Below are 13576 nucleotides of genomic sequence, written 5' to 3' on the forward strand. Positions count from 1 at the left end.
TAACTTCAACATTCCTTCATTATAAATGTCCTGAAAACCTTAGTTAGAAGGGTCATACCTCAACAGATTCAATGCTATGTATGACAAAGTAAAATTATTCCTGTGTATAAACAATGCAATTCTATTCATAAAAAAATCTTAAAGTCTCCACCATAAGATGATTAGAATTGATAAACAAATTCAGGAAAGTAGCAGAATACAAAGTCCACTTACAAACATCAGAAGCTTTTCTGTACACCAATAATGAACCCACTGATAAATCGGAAAAGCCTTTCCATCCACAATATGCACACCCACACCCACACCAACACTCCTAAGTTTATGTCTGTGAACACATTCTACACTGAAAATTGTAAATAAGACTTCTAAAAGTGATAATTACAAAGTAAAATGATTTCTGTATAAAATACATGGAATGCTTTTTGCTATAGAAAAAGAGAATATACTAAATTAAAATAAATAATTCTTACAAAAAGTGTACAAGAAAAAATGTAAATAGATACATTTTAATTATACAAAGGATGAAAGAAAGGAATTTTTATGTCATAGCAAAACTGACTAAGGAGCCTGTAAGAGTTTTAAAAAAATCTTATTTCAAATATATTAATACAAACCTAATATTTGGTTTTCTTTGTTAAAATAGTAAAATTTTCTTAATAAAAGTTTAGAAAATTTTTTTTAAAAAATCAACTCAAAATGGATCAGATACCTTAATATAAAACCTGAGATTTTGAAAATATTATTAAAAAAATAAAGGAAAACTAGAAGATACTGACATAGGCAATGATACACTGGATAAGACTCCAATAGGAAAACAAAAACAAAGATTAACAAAAGCCATTACATAAAATTTAAAAACTTCCATGCAGCAAAGAAAGTAACCCAGTGAAGAGATAACTTTTAGAATGGGAGAAAATCTTTGCCAGCTATTCATCTAACAGAAGATTAATATCCAGAATATATAAAGATCTATAAAAATTAAACAACAAAAAGTCCAAGTAATAAATTGGCAAATGATCTGAATAGACACTTCTCAAAAGAATAAATGCAAATAACCAATAAGTATGTAAGAAATTACATGAATGGTATGAATCTACATTGTGCACAATCATAGAAACAAAAAGTTGTACCCCATTTGTGTATGATGAATCAAAATGCAGTCTGTAAAAATAAAAACATGAGAAAACAAAAAAAAAATTAAGAAAATGCTTAGTAACTTTAGTAGTAATGGAAATGCAAATTCAAACTACATTGTGTTCACATCTCACCATAGTTAGGCTATTATCAGAATAAATAAATAAAATAAAAAGAAATACTAACAAGGTGTGCAGAAAAAAGGAGCCCTTATATATTGTCGGTGTGAATCTAAATTAGTACAGCCTCCAAAAACCGAAATTAGAACTACAATGTGATCCAGCTATACAACTCTCAGGTATACCTCTGAAGGAACTGAAGTCAGTATCCAAAAAGATTCCTGCGTACCTGTGTCATTGTAGCACTGTTCACAATAACCAAGATATGAAGTCAGCAGCCAAGATGACCATCAGATGAATGAATAAATATAGTATTTTATATGCATGCAAATGAGTATTAGTCAACCATTAAGTAAAAGGAAATCCTATCATTTGCATGAAAATAGATTGAAAATAGTATGTTCAATATCATACTATCTTCTAGATATTATGTTAAGCAGAAAGATCAATATCATGTTTTTTGTCATATCTGAACATGAAAATAAATATATAAATAAACAATAAATAAGTAAATAAAATAAAGATGATCTGGAAGTAGAAAGGGGAACCTTATTAGGACTGGGGACGAAGATGGGTATGAATGAAGGGGTATCAAGAGAAGGTAGAAGAAAGGAGGATAGGACATGAGCCAAGTATAATATATGAAGGTAAAGAAATACCACGGTGAAACCCATTAAATTGAACAATTAATATGCATCAAGTATAAGGAAAAGAAAAAAGAAATGAAGCTTAGGAAATATCAAGCAGGATAAATTCAAAGAGAAGCATGGCGGGGTATATTATACCCATTGATTAAAAACCAAAGGTGAAAAGATAATCTCAAAAGTAGCCAGAGAAAATTTTCATAACGTAGACCATTTCCACACCTTCCTCAGGGGAGAAATTTATTGTTTTTTTTTTTCCCTCTATATTTAAATTTCAAAGCAATTGAAGTTGAACTATAAAAATTCCACAAATCCTAAGTAGCGGCCATATACGTTTGTTTTCACTCAGGAGAAGATGTGGTGGTAATAAATTGAAGGTAAGAGCAGGGTTATAAGTTTCTTCTGTAGATCAAGGAACAAAGTCAGGATTCCACTTCCCAAATGTAAAATATGGAAGAAGAAATAAACGTGGCATTTTCCGTGTCCAATAGAACTTACTGTTTAGATTCTCAAATTACAAAGACCGAGACCCTAGTAAGTAGTTGTGGAAAAACATGTGGATGCATCTATATGTCTTTGGGATTTTAAAAGATTGAATAGGCAAGAACAAAGCTCTATGTCATTCAAAAGAATATTAAGGTTTGGCAGTGTAATTTTCTGTGAGATTATGGGGAGTGATGAGAAGTCATGAAGGAAGAAATCTAGAAATAGTCATAATTATTAAATAAACTAATACTATTATAATTATGCTAATCATATTTCCCTTGTACTCTTCCTTAGTGACAATCAACATAAAGTGGGGTGAAAAGATGGATATAAGTCTTGAAAAAAAAGGCCTCCTTTATTGTTTTACCAATTTCTGCTGTATTCTTATTATTTCACAATGAATAAAGTATTTTTGATATAGTTCTGTGAGTATTTCTTCAAAGTCGTGGTTGGACATTGTTAAATTAAAAAGATATTATGCTCAGGCATGAATTTACTTCATAACATACTTATTTTAATAATTTAATTATTTAAGATTTTAACTTAATAGTTATAAAACAATAATTTTATAAATTCAGGTTCTTGTCAGAAAATTGATCTCTCATTTCAATTGAGTAAAATCAATAAGCTGTTAAAATTAGGAACACTGATATTTTAGTCTGTTATTTACCAGTCAAGTCTTTGATTTGAATCATTTGATAATTTTCAGTTACTTCAACTTAACATGAAATTTCAGCTTATTTTCGAAAATTATGTAATGTATAATAAACTTTTTGCACCTCTACGACATGTTCAATATAATTTCTATTTAACCATACAACATCATATTGTCCTACTTTATTACATCTTAGAAGCTTTATCCATTCCTTCAAAAGTCTATTAGCCATCTGCAGGAAGTTTAGATTTAATATTATTTTATTTGATTCATGATAGCAATGCTGATGTCATAAAACAGGGTTGAATTCTGCTTTTTATTCATGCTACACACCTTTCAATTCAGACAATATTCATAGCTCCAAAAGGCAGAATATTACCAGATTTAAAATTTCCTCATTGTATCTTTCTCATGAAATAGGAATTCCCAATGTGGTAACATTTAAATTGATATTTTGTGTGACCAGAAACAAATTTAAATATATGTTATATATTTAATATATATATTATATATAACTATGTATAATTTATTACATGTATTCAATATATACATACTTGAATGAAATTTTTTCAAAACATAAGCCATGCTTTACTCTAGTTCTCCTTTTTCCTTTCTTACTGGGGTTGGTGTCCCCCAGTTCACAGAGATTCTCTTGCAGACCTTGGAATTTGTCACCATCACAGACATGATTCAAAACCTCAAAATGGATTGCAAACTTAGAAACGCTTTCTTTGAAAGCTCATCATACCATAACCCTGCGTTTTATTTATGTGCATGCATTCAAATGGGAGGTAGTCTAAGCTAATATCACAAGGAACCATGATTTCTGAGTGCAAAATAATCACAAGGATTCCCCAGGAACAATTTCAAATTTTCAGGCTAAAACAGCCCAATTCACTGCTGAACTTTACCTTTAATTCATACAAGAAGAACCTATATGAAGCTAAAAACAAGCCTGGGGAAGAGGGACAACACTCAGTCTGTCCTAATGGTGTATCATATTCCTCTCTAGCATGTTTGCTAGAGTTGTAAGTGGACACCATAGATGATACTTTCCAATTCCCTATGCTAAAGGTTACTGGAAGAGTATCCAGTCACTTATGAGTTTGCCTATTGTTACCGTCAAAGGCCACAGCTGCAACTCAGAGATGTCCTTAGAGAATGAGGACTCTCTGTGGCAGCATGTTTTGCCCAGTAACAAATTCATTTCGAGGAAAAATTGCCACTCTCCAGTTGATCAGGGGTCACAGGTAGAACAGAGACCACAGAGCATCATAATCATTCCCCACAGGTGAAGGCCCAGTTTGAGTGCAAATGGCAATGGTAACAAGACAAAGAGCTTCACCACTAAAATTCCATCAGAGAAGTTATTACAGTGTTTGGCTTTATGGATTCTGTCAAAGAGAAATGACTTCAGCTGCTGCAGACTGCTAGCTGTAACCCCTGCCAAGTTCTGTAGAGAGGCCAGTGGAACAGCTTGTCGAAATTTCAATAGAGGCTGACTCAGGGAAAAAAATAGCAGTACCATATAGTGTTCAAGTGAGCTGCAGCATGACTTTCAGAGAACCCAATATAGTCTGCGCTTATTTCCTGGTATAAATTCAATCTGAGTGATACCCAACTGTATAGTTCTCCCAGGTATATGGCTGAGTGCAACTTCAATCTTATAAAACTTGCCTAGTAAGTATTTATCTAAAGATAACTATTTTCACTTCCATAGGAGAAGTAGATTTTTTGCTTGTTTAATTAGCAAAGTTATTCTTTCAAAAAAAAAAATAGTGTGGTCATTTATTTTTTTCTGTGTGAATTTCAGAAAATGGAATTCCTTACTAATTAAAAATAGATGAAAGAGCACTATATAAAGGGATCATATTTAAGTATTCCTTAAATTAATAAGGTCATACCTAGGTGTAAATTTACAAGGAAGAAAATAACCTTTGGTTATGGAAACCATATATCATCTTGAACACAAAATATTGACTGTTTAGAAAAGGCATGTGTTCATATACCCACTGAGAAATATTGCTCTTCACACTAACAGTCAGACCCATAGAAGAGAGAGACAGTTTGCATTTTGTTAGGATTAACAGAGTACATAAGTCCAACCATCTCAATGAATTAGAATGTTTTCTTTGCAACTTAGTATGTCTATGTTCTTGATCTTATCTTCAATTTACAAATATTTACAAAGTCAACACTATATTCAATATTTTACCAAGAAAAAAACCTAAATTGTTTTACTTTTCAGGAATTTATTATCAGCCAATATGCTCAGAAAAAGAAAAATATAGATCTACACAATTAAGAGACTTAAAAAAAAACCTTACTGCTTAATAGGTTACAATCTTACGAAGAAAATTTGAAGCCAGTGCAAAAATCTCAACCACCTTTTACATAAAGGTTCTATGGAGTAATTGTAACTAAATAAAATTAGCAAATCTGCATTTAATTATTGCTATATGATTAAGGCACACCATATGGAAATATCATCCAAGCTGAATTTCTATATCTACTTTGAACAACAGGCAAAGACTTTAATATGTTTCTGGGAAATAATGGTGTAGGTCCTTTTGGTTGTTAAAAACATCAATTTATGTGTCCTTTGATGTACCGGAAAATTAAAACAGGAAAAAAAAAAAAAAAAACCTCATCAACTAGCATTTCAATTTTGTTTTACTGGATGTATGTAATCACTTGAGCTTTATCACCAAACAACTGCAGGTTGTCACATTGCATCCTATCAGACTGAGATGGAGCAAATATGGAAAGTTGGGACAAATTTAAATTTCTGGTTCTCAATACGGTTGAAGAGTATAGTGCACCAATGGCAGTAACAGCTGGGTACTCCACATGAAAATTAAAAATATAAAACAAGCTCAGTACACTACATCTCTTTGACCTTAATTACAATGAAACTTTTATATTTCTTAAATGTGCCAATGCTTGCTCTTTGCATATGTGGAATTAAATTCAGATATAATAACACTATAAAGAGTAAGCCAATAACTTTAAAATGACAGCAGTAATAAACTATCCTGATATTCTAGCTGAAAAAGTTTCCACAAATGACTGAAAACAGTTGATAATCCAATTCATTCTAACAATCCAAGTGGAAGTCGTTTATTAGTTCAACTCTAAATTGGTAACTTAAAGTGATAATTTCATCTGGGGTATTAGGGATTTCCTGGCGGACCTCATCATATTTTCCCCATCAAAACATTTTACAGCATTCCTAAAACTGACCTACTCCAGCCCCCAAATCCTTCATTATCTCCCTTTTCCAGCAGCACAAAGAAAACTGTAAGCACTTAGTAGTATTCTCAAAAGTTTTAAAAGAAAATGCCATTTATTGGCAATGGATAAAAATGTCTACTCTGTTCCTTCGCATGGTAGTTTTTACTAGATAAAAGTGATGTTGTAAAAATTATAATACATATTATACTAAAGAGTCACTGTGTTCATTCCAGCCATGAATGAGTGCACAATTTAGTTTTACAAAGCAAGAAGAGAGAAAATTGATTTTGGTTTGCTAAGTTGTCTTTTTCAATTATTTTGGACCCATGATCTATGAACTAAAAATACTAATGGGAGAAGCCTCCTATCAAAATATTAGTTTTGCCTTTGATTCTCCAAGAATTCTTATCGTTAGAAGGAATGATTCCATGATTATTTGAGTCTTGATAATAATTTTAATTTTCTCCAATGAGCAAATCTTCTGAGTGGTACTAAGGCCCCTCAAAGGTGAACATGTCTATTGTGTTCATACCCTCAAATGTTCATTTTTTCTGAATTTTCCCCCTTCTGATAACAATCAGAATAATGGTAGTACAAATTGCTGTTGTATAGACTATGAAAAAAACAGTCCTGTTATAACATTTCTTTGAAAATGAAATTTGTTCCAGGACAATAAATAAAATATTATGGAACAATTTAAGAATAATTCAATTGTTTCTTTAAGTGTGCTTTCATCCATGTTTAAAAAAAAAAAAAAGGAAAAGAATTAACACAACCAAATTAATTGGGTAGCATTAATTACAAAGAATGTCCACATAAGCATGCATTGCAAACGTGCAAATGAGGTTGGTTTGCCATTTGTACTTTGAGTCAGGCTAACCCACATGTACTGTTAAAATGTTCTAGCCTTTCTTGAACCACTTCACCATAATTTACAAGGCACAGCATTCATTTGAACTGAATAAATATCAGAAGTATCTTGTCTTAAAAACTGGGTACTAGAGATATTGTGTTGTTGTATACCTAGTTCACATGACTTTATTTTGAAGGTTTCTTTAATCTCGTTCCCTTGGTGGATGTACTTGTTTGTTTTGTTCCAGTCACTTGCTGTTTTGACTACAATAACTTTGTACTACTCTTTGACATCATGGAGTTTGGTTCAGCCTTTTTGTTTTGCTTTGTTTCATTTTTGTGTTTGTGTTTTTTTGTTTTTTCACCCTCAAGATTTCTTTGCTATTTAAGATCTTTTCCATATAACTTTTAGAATTTTTTACTATTTGTTTTCTCTGTTTCTATTCTATAGATATCATTGGATTTTGATAGGGATTGCATCAAATCTGTAGATTACTTAAGGTTATATGGAAATTTTAATAGTATTAATTATTTCTTATTTTTAGTTATATATGACGGTAGACTGTATTTTGGCAGAATATACACACATAGAGTATAACTTATTCTATTTAGGTTCCCACTCTTGTGTTTGTACAAGATGATGGAGTTGCCCTGGTCGTGAATACACATTCAAGGCTAGGAAAGTATGACCAGTTAATTCTACTATCTTTCTTATTTGCCTCCTCTCTCCCTTCCTTTTGTTTCCCTTTGTCTAATCCAATGGATTTTATTATTCCCCTCCTCAACCTTCCTTGTTTCGGGTTAGCATCCACAAATCAGGTAGAACATTTGACCTTAGTTTTTAATTATTTATGAGATAGTTTACATTAGTACTTTGGCACCAAGTTCTCCAAATTTGATGCATGTTTCACACTACAGTCCACCCAATTTGCATTAACCCTATTTGAAATGTTCTATAAATATTCTATTGAATGATAATGAGCCATATTTGCTGTCATTTTTGTTCATTCTGCACTAATTGTTTCTATGCCACACGTGGGGTTTATGCAGGATGAAAATGGAAGGAGTTCAATCAAGCAGAGTCTGTGAGGTCTGATCCATGAGAAATGATGGTACAAGAAATCACAAATGTTAGTAATGAAGACTTAGGACTACTCTTACAATGCTCATGACCCTGTGTGTGTGCATGTGTGAACCTGCACCTACACATTTATTAGTAAAGTGAATTATTTAAACAAATGAGATGAATGAGGAAATACATTGGTTACCTATTGCCAGATGACAATTTCCCCCTGAACTTAGTGTTTGAAATTAAGAAATTTACTATCTCACAGTTTTTAATGGGTCAAAAAGCCAGCACTGGCTTAGCGGGATATTTCTGAAATAAGGCCTTCATAAGGCTGCAGTCAAGCTATGGACCAGAGCTGTAAGTTGTTTCATTTGTACGATTGCCCATGGATGGAAGGGGTGGAACTTCTTTCATGCTCTCAGGTGTGGTTGTGATTAGATGTCCCTAATGTCTTCACAGGGATCTTGTGGCATGGGGATTGGCTTCACAGGCTATTCAAGAAAAACAAGAGAAAGTCCAAGACAAATGCCAGTTGTTTGATAATGTGATCTTAAAGATTTCATCCATCATTTCTTCATTGTATTTGTTAGAAGCAAATAAAAAAAAAAAAATCCAGCCTACTCTCAAGGGAATAGGATTTCAGAAAGACATGAATCCCAGGAGACAAGGATAATTGGGTCATGACCTAGGTGACCTACCATAGACTTCCCTTGGACCCTTCTGACTCACATTCCTTGCACATGCAAAGTATACAACCTTCTGATTCAGGTCTCCCAAAGCCTCTTCTTATTGCAGTATTAACTCAAAGCTCAGAATCTTGCCATCTATGTTAGAGGTAGGAGCGATAAGTCTCAACTGATCCAGGATCCAAATCATAGCACATTAAGTACCTGTCCTCTTGATCTTTACCTGTGAAGCCAAAGAGGCAAATTATCTAACCACAGCATATCTAATGTACAGTGACGGAGATGCCTACTCCCAGCATGTAAACTTGTGAGGATCCAAAGGCCTTTCCTCCTTTGACACTAACTGATATTTCTAGCACAAGCCAGAAATGTTTCTGCACATACAACACTTTTAATGACTAAGTTTCTTGGATATCATCTTGGGATTCCCTCCAATATATAGCAGGTACACCCACAAATCTCTTTGAGATAAATCTTTCTCAAGAGTGATGTGTGGAGAGCATCTTGAGGCAAAAAGTACCACCTTCGATTATTCTGATTTTTGAAAAAAGATTTTATAGGCGCATTCTGCTTTTTTTGAAGGTACATTCTGCTGCCAGTGTTCTGGATATGATCTTTTCTATAAAACCATTAATTAAACTTGGCAACGTTTGCTCTCTGACAAAAAGAATGTTCAAAACCATTAACTTTTGGCTCCTTTATAAAAGTCCTTCCTTCTATTTATCTTCCTTCTTATAGGTGCATCTTTACTCCAAGATATATCTATTTTATCTTCAATGTATATTATGAAGCATACAAGACTTTAGAAATCTTGAAATGAGTAACTTGGTAAATCAATGGTGTCTGAAATTATGGCCAGTGGCATTAGCATTGGGCTTTGATTAGAAACGCACCTTTACTTACAGCGAGTGAGTTATCTCCTTACCATTTCTTTCCTTTGCTTATGTCAGAGTAAATCAGTCCTCTCCAATTTATAAGGCATAGTGGAATTCAAGGGTAAATATCATAAAACTGATTGTCAAGAATGCTGTTAATTTAGGCAAAATGATTTATTTCAACTTTTAACAACCAGCTGGGCTCTTGAGGCAGGAAATCAAATACAGATTTGTAGAATTGTTGAGCTATTAATATTGAGTGGACTTGCCTGAAGACCAGCAGGGATGATAGTTCTGGGGTGGCTGTGTGGGTTCAGGGCAGTCAGCTAGGCTGTTGTCCAGGATACAGTCGATATATCACTGGAAATAATTTACATGTATGGTTCCAGTAAACTCAGGTTTTCACAAGTTACTTCTTACAGGAAAATTAAATGACGCACCTTCCACCAAATAGCCTCGGCTTTATCGTGTAAATTAAAATAACATTTTCAGCAAGGAAAAGTCTATTTCTGCTACGAAGATTTTCAAACTGTCTAAGGAAAGAGAGACAGCATGCAACAACCAGTCCAGAGTCAACTGAAGTTACCACAGTATATAAAGCTGATTACCAAAGATAAATATACAAATATTATATGGATTTCCAACACTTAGCTTTGCCTAGCAAGAAGTAAATTTGTCTTAGTATCACAATGTAAAAATGAAAAGCAAATGAGGACTAAAGAAGAGTGATAAACATCTGAAATTGCCATAAATCATCCTTACTGAATACCTTAAAAAAAAAAAAAGCTGTTCATATAGTTTCACATAATCTATTCTTTCTGTGTGAGCATAAAACACATTATTTTACTAGTAAAAGAATAATAGGGAAATTAAAATTAACACAGGCCAGGGTCAGTGAGGAACACCTGTAATCCCAGTTGCTCAGGAGGTTGAGACAGGAGGATCCCGAGATTAAGACCCAGCCTCAGCAAAAGCGAGGTGCAAAGCAACTTAGTGAGAACCTGTCTCTAAATAAAACACAAAACAACAAAACAAGGCTGGGGATGTGGCTCAGTAGTTGAGTGCCTCTGAGTCCAATATCTGGTACCCATTCTCACAAAGAAAAGTAAACACACAATATTTAGTTAGCATAAAGGAAAAAACTATTCACAAAATATTAATTCCTTTTCTCTATAATTTGAAATATCTAAATTCTAAATTTTGTGAACTACAAATACTTAGAGCTCTAGATTTTAATCTCTATATATTCTAGATGGCATTCTATCTGGACAGTGCTAGTCATTTGCCCCATTTCCCTGGTGTCATGTGACTAGCTGGTTAGCAACATTTAATTATTCCAAATCTTGTTTTAAATATGTGTACATAATTATACATGTAACAATTTGTGGAATTTGCATAAAAGGAATATTTTTTAAAAGAGGTTGATATGTGAGGCAAGTTCAAGCAGAACAATCATAATTGGTCTTATGAAAGTCCAGAAATTACAAATGTATTCAAAGGCCTGTTGGGCAAAGTGGAACAACAACAACAACAACAAAAAGCCATTTTTATTGGGCATACGAGAATCTCATTTTCAGAATGAGATCAAGCTTCCTCAAACTAGGTAGAGCAGAAATGTGCAGGGTTCTGAATTAGTGAAGAGTATCGAATTTGCTCTTCCAGGGACACTTCTGTTTCATCATATTTCTCATCAGGGCTGAGTGACAAGCATGTTAATTCAGATGAAATAACCAGCCCTGCCCGGAACAGGGAAGGTGGGCAGAAGGGGATAGTTATTAAGTGTGCAGTGTTTCAAAAACGGAGACATCTTCTGGTTATGTGAATGTGCACAGCAGAGAAAATATGTTATTTTTCCTTAGGTCTCTCAAAAAGACACTTGGCAGTATCAAGTCTACTCTGTGTTGTTAATGAGATACTGCAGGGTGAGAAACTCAGAGACAAAAGGTGCGTGGCAACACATGAGCATAAGTATGGGTAAGTGGTTCTTTTTTGCTTTTTAATCAGGAGATCTGTTAAGAGGAAATATTAGGTGCTATATGGAGTAAGTACCTATTCAATTCATGACCGTGTTACTAAGGAAAAAAAAATGAATAAAAAGAAAAATAAAGAAATTTCAAGTATGAAAACTGTGCCCAAAAGAGAGTGTGTCTATTCAGAAATGTATAATATTTAGAAGTGACAAGACTGAAAAGTTCAAAATATGCAGAAAACATAAGATTTAAATGCCACTTCAAAGAGAAAAGTGTATAGAGATTTAAGCTACACTTTCCAAAGTATTGCATCTTAGTGTCATTAATTAACTTCTAAAAGGTTGTTTCTTATAATTTTTTTGTCTTCTTTTTCTTCTCTATTCTGGGTATTAAGCCCAGGGCCTCATACATGCCAAGCACATGCTCAATCACTGATTTATAACCTTAGACCTTAAAATGTTTTCTTGTTATTAAAACAAATTAACTCTTGATGCAAGAGTTTTCTCAGTCAAGTTTTAATTTCACAGGTGGTGGAGTCTAGACAGGTGCCATGGATCAGGAAACAGCCTGTCAAAGCCAAAACTATTAAGCCTAACTCAAGTTCAAGTTATATGAACTTGTACATCTCCCATCACAGCTCTATGACAACATATCGTAGTTTCCGATGGGTAGTAGAAAATTAGACCCTTAAGAAACCTGAGGAAGGCAGATCTCTAACCTCAGTTCAAAAGGATTATAGAAATTCTGCCATCATCTCAGAAAAACCAAAGCAGCAAAGCCTCTATTTCGATGGAGAAAATCTTCTGAAAGAAATTAAAACCCCATTGTGTAATCTTTTAACTATTAACTATTTTAACTATTTACAGGAATGGAAATCAACAAGCCATAAATGAATAGGATGTCCGATTGAGAATGATTATATATTTGGAAGTTATAAAAGAAAAAATACCTAAAAGAAAAAAACCATGAAGGTTTGAAAATCATGAAACCCTCCCCAACCCTCCCTCTTCCCAAATTCTCTTTGAAGATCAACTAATAACACAGTAATCCAAAAATAACAAGTTTAATTAGAAGAGTGACACATTAAACACCTTTCTCAAGATTTTAATTTTTGCACTATTGAGCTATATGTACTTTTCCAACTTCACCAAACTGAAGACCATAGGCTAAAATGAAAAAAAAAAAAAAAAAAAGAAAAAAGAAAAATACTATAAAATTCGCAAACACACACACACACACACACACACACACACACACACACGCATTTTTAAAACTGATATTGGAAGGATACCAAAGCAGAGAGAATTCCCTGGGCTCAGATCCAAGAGCAAAAGTATGACGACACTAAAGAGTTGAGAAATGGTTACTTTTTTTTTTTTTTTCATCTGTAGTACTATAGAATAGGACTGTGTATTTTAAAATTATTTTATAGAGATTGAGTTAGCTTTCACTAGTCTTACACATGCTGAGGAGACTTTTTAAAAATTTAAAAATTAAAAAAAAGGAGTAGTTCACAGGATTCTAGAAAAGGTAAGAATTGACAGGCATCAATAATTTTAGCTAGGAAGGGTACAGCCTCATAAATAGTATGATGCACCATAAATAGTTCATTGTAAAATGTGCAGTCATTTATTTATTTAAAGTAAACCATCTGAAGCTCAGCTTCTTATCCAAAACAAAAATAAACCCTTCTTAGGATATAACTTCGAAGTCTTGAGGTATCTCCATAATATACCTTTTTCAATATCTAATACTTGTTAAAAAATAAGTATGACTGTTTAATAGTGAGATATAAATGAAAAAAGAAAGCACAAATTAAACAATAAAAGACAATTATATCTCTGATGGACAG

The sequence above is a fragment of the Sciurus vulgaris genome (assembly GCF_902686455.1).
Source record: "Sciurus vulgaris genome assembly, chromosome: 4".
NCBI lineage: Eukaryota > Metazoa > Chordata > Mammalia > Rodentia > Sciuridae > Sciurus > Sciurus vulgaris.